The 4,561-nt window shown below is 45.1% G+C and overlaps 1 pseudogene; it reads left to right on the top strand.

Annotated features, from left to right (window-relative positions):
- The first annotated feature begins 596 nt into the window (after positions 1–596).
- Positions 597–2,410, top strand: LOC102245467 (annotated as a pseudogene).
- Positions 2,411–4,561: the final 2,151 nt, after the last annotated feature.

Genomic DNA, 4,561 nt, shown 5'->3' with positions numbered 1-4,561 from the left:
ATAAAGACACCACAGAAAAAAAGAACTACAGCCCAATATCCTTGATGAACATAGATGCTAAAATCCTCAACAAAATTCTAGCAAATCGGATTCAGCATTACATTAGAAAGATCATATACCATGACCAAGTGGGATTTATTCCAGGGATGCAAGGATGGTACAATATCTGCAAATCAATAAATGTGATACATCACATAAAATGAGAGACAAAAATCACATAATCATATCAATCAATGCAGAAAAAGCATTTGACAAAATCCAACACCCTTTCTTGCTAAAAACTCTCAGCAAAGTGGGAATAGAGGAGTCATACCTCAACATAATAAAAGTCTTATATGACAAACCTACAGCCAACATCATACTCAATGGGCAAAAACTAAACTCATTTCCCCTAAGAATGGGAACAAGACAGGGATGCCCACGCTCACCACTCCTGTTCGATATAGTACTGAAAGTGCTAGCCATAGTGATCAGATAAGAAGAAGAAATAAAAGGCATCCAAATTTGAAAACAAGAAGTAAAATTGTCCTTATTTGCAGATGACATGATACTACACATAGAAAACCCCAAAGACTCCATAAAAAAAACTACTGGGAGAGATGCAGCAGCGCTCCCACCGCCCACATCCACCGAGCCCTCGCTCGCCTCTCCGCCCGGAGCCGTCCACACCGCCCAGCTCACCGTACCCTCCGCAGTCATGTCCAGCAGATCCATGTCCTTGTCCTCCTACCGCAGGATGTTCGGCGGCCCCGGCACCGGCATTCGGCCGAGCTCCACCCGGAGCTTTGTGACCTCGTCCACTCGCGCCTACAGCCTGGGCAGCTCGCTGCGCCCCAGCACCAGCCGCAGAGTCTACTCCTCGTCCCCGGGTGGGCGGCGTGTACGCCACGCGCTCCTCGGCCACGCGTCTGCGGAGCAGTGCCCCCAGTATGCGGCTGCTGCAGGACTCCATAGACTTCTCGTTGGCCGACGCCATCAATACCGAGTTCAAGAATACCCGCACCAACTAGAAGGTGGAGCTGCAGGAGCTGAATGACCGCTTCGCCAACTACATCGACAAGGTGCGCTTCCTGGAGCAGCAGAACAAGATCCTGCTGGCCGAGCTCGAGCAGCTCAAGGGCCAGGGCAAGTCGAGGCCTGGGCGACGAGAAAGAGATGCGGGAGCTGCGCTGGCAGGTGGACCAGGTCACCAACGACAAAGCCCGCGTCGAGGTGGAGCGCGACAACCTGGCCGAGGACCTAATACGGCTCCAGGAGAAGTTGCAGGAAGAGATGCTTCAGAGAGAGGAAGCCGAGGGCACCCTCCAGTCTTTCCGACAGGATGTGGACAATGCTTCTTTGGGACATCTTGACCTTGAGCGTAAAGTGGAATCCTTGCAAGAAGAGATTGCCTTTTTGAAGAAACTCCATGATGAGGAGATCCACGAGCTTCAGGCCCAGATTCAGGAGCAGCATGTCCAGATCGATGTGGATGTCTCCAAGCCTGACCTCACCGCTGCCTTGCATGACGTCCGGCAGCAGTACGAAAGCGTAGCTGCCAAGAACCTTCAGGAGGCTGAGGAATGGTACAAGTCCAAGTTTGCTGACCTCTCCGAGGCTGCTAACCGGAACAATGATGCCCTGCGCCAGGCGAAGCAAGAGTCAAATGAGTACCGGAGACAGGTGCAGTCCCTCACCTGCGAAGTGGATGCTCTTAAAGGAACTAATGAGTCTCTGGAACGCCAGATGCGTGAGATGGAAGAGAACTTTGCTGTTGAAGCTGCTAAGTACCAAGACACTATCGGCCGCCTGCAGGATGAGATCCAGAACATGAAGGAAGAAATGGCTCGTCACCTTCGTGAATACCAAGACCTGCTGAATGTTAAGATGGCTTTGGACATTGAGATTGCCACCTACAGGAAGCTGCTGGAAGGCCAGGAGAGCAGGATTTCTCTGCCTCTTCCCACTTTTGCTTCCCTGAACCTGAGAGAAACCAATCTGGATTCACTCCCTCTGGTGGACACCCACTCAAAAAGGACACTTCTGATTAAGACAGTTGAAACTAGAGATGGACAGGTCATCAATGAAACTCAGCATCATGATGATCTGGAGTGAATATTGCATGCACTCGGTGCTGCAACATATTACCAGCAAGAATAAAAAGGAAATCCATATCTTAAAGAAACAGCTTTCAAGTGCCTTTCTGCAGTTTTTCAGGAGCGCAAGATAGATTTGGAATAAGAATAAGCTCTAGTTCTTAAGAACCAACACTTTTAAGAGAATTAGAAAAAAAGTTTACAACATAATCTAGTTTATGAAGAAGGCTTGTGCTAGAATACTTTTTAAGAAGTATTTTTGAATACCATTAAAACTGCTTTTTCCAACAAGTTATCTGACCAATCTGTTTCTGCTTCAATAAATCTTTGAAAAACTAAAAAAAACCCCACAAAAAAGCAAACAAAAACTACTGGACCTAATAAGTGAATTTGGCAAAGTAGCAGGCTACGAAATTAACAACCAGAAATCTATGGCCTTTTTATTTTTATTTATTTTTTAAAAAAATATATTTTATTGACTTTTTTACAGAGAGGATGGGAGAGGGATAGAGAGTTAGAAACATCCATTAGAGAGAGACATCCATCAGCTGCCTCCTGCACACCCCTACTGGGGATGTTCCCGCAACCAAGGTACATGCCCTTGACCGGAATCGAACTTGGGACTCTTCAGTCCACAGGCCGACGCTCTAGCCACTGAGCCAAACTGGTCAGGGCTCTATGGCCTTTTTATACAATAATAATGAACTCACAGTAGAGAAGCAAAAAAAGAAAACAATCCCATTTACCATTGCACCAAAAAAATTAAGATACCTAGGAATAAATTTAAATAAGGAGGTAAAAGACCTGTACTTGGAAAACTACAGGACATTGAAAAAGGAGATAGAGGAAGACATGAAAAAATGGAAGAATATACCATGTTCATGTTTAATTTTTTTTATTGCTTAAAGTATTACAAAGGGTATTATATATGTGTCCTTTTTTATCTCCGCCCTTGACAATCCCCTGGCCTCCCCTACCCCCCAGTGTTTTATGTCCATTGGTTATGCTTATATGCATGCATACAAGTCCTTCGGTTGATCTCTTACTCCCCTCCCTTCTGCCCCCCAACCCTCTCTGGCCTTCCCACTGCAGTTTGACAATCAGTTTGAGGCAGCTCTGCCTCTGTATCTATTATTGTTCAAAAGTTTGTAATGGTCTTTATTATCCATGAATGAGTGAGATCATGTGGTATTTTTCCTTCATTGACTGGCTTATTTCACTTAGCATAATGCTCTCCAGCTCCATCCATGCCGTTGCAAATTGTAAGAGTTCCTTCTTTTTTACAGCAGCATAGTATTCCATCGTGTAGATGTACCACAGTTTTCTAATCCATTCATCTACTGATGGGCACTTAGGCTGTTTCCAGATCTTAGCTATGGTGAATTGTGCTGCTATGAACATATGGGTGCATATATCCTTTCTGATTGGTGTTTCTGGTTTCTTGGGATATATTCCTAGAAGTGGGATCACAGGGTCAAATGGGAGTTCCATTTCCAGCTTTTTGAGGAAACTCCATACTGTCTTCCATAGTGGCTGCACCAGTCTGCATTCCCACCAGCAGTGCACGAGTGTTCCTTTTTCTCCACATCCTCTCCAGCACTTGTCGTTTGTTGATTTGTTGATGATAGCCATTCTGACAGGTGTGAGATGGTACCTCATTGTTGTTTTGATTTGCATCTCTCGGATGATTAGTGACTTTGAGCATGTTTTCATATGTCTCTTGGCTTTCTGAATGTCCTCTTTTGAAAGGTGTCTATTTAGGTCCTTTGCCCATTTTTTGATTGGATTGTTTATTTTCCTTTTGTTAAGTTGTATGAGTTCCCTATAGATTTTGGAGATTAGGCCCTTATCAGAAATCAACAAATGACAAGTGCTGGAGAGGATGTGGAGAAAAAGGAACACTTGTGCACTGCTGGTGGGAATGCAGACTGGTGCAGCCACTATGGAAGACAGTATGGAGTTTCCTCAAAAAACAAAACATGGAACTCCCATTTGACCCTGTGATCCCACTTCTAGGAATATATCCCAAGAAACCAGAAACACCAATCAGAAAGGATATGTGCACCCATATGTTCATAGCAGCACAATTCACCATAGCTAAGATCTGGAAACAGCCTAAGTGCCCATCAGTAGATGAATGGATTAGAAAACTGTGGTACATCTACACAATGGAATACTATGCTGCTGTAAAAAAGAAGGAATTCTTACCATTTGCAACAGCGTGGATGGAACTGGAGAGCATTATGCTAAGTGAAATAAGCCAGTCAATGAAAGAAAAATACCACATGATCTCACTCATCTATTTATATAAAAACCCTGGGTTTAACGTCACCTCTGAAGCTGGACCAACTGAAAGGAAGTCAGTCCTGCAGAGGTTGTCTTGGAAATGTCTGCTGTTTCTCGTGAGGTCTGAGGGAAGAACCCACCCCCAGAGCGCCAAGAGATCCCAGCAGCAGTCAGTCCTGGGTTGCTGAGGCGGAGGCCAC

Source organism: Myotis brandtii, unplaced genomic scaffold, assembly GCF_000412655.1.
Source record: "Myotis brandtii unplaced genomic scaffold, ASM41265v1 scaffold1203, whole genome shotgun sequence".
NCBI lineage: Eukaryota > Metazoa > Chordata > Mammalia > Chiroptera > Vespertilionidae > Myotis > Myotis brandtii.
Note: the sequence above shows the minus strand (reverse complement) of the source record. Positions and strands in the feature narration are given on the sequence as shown.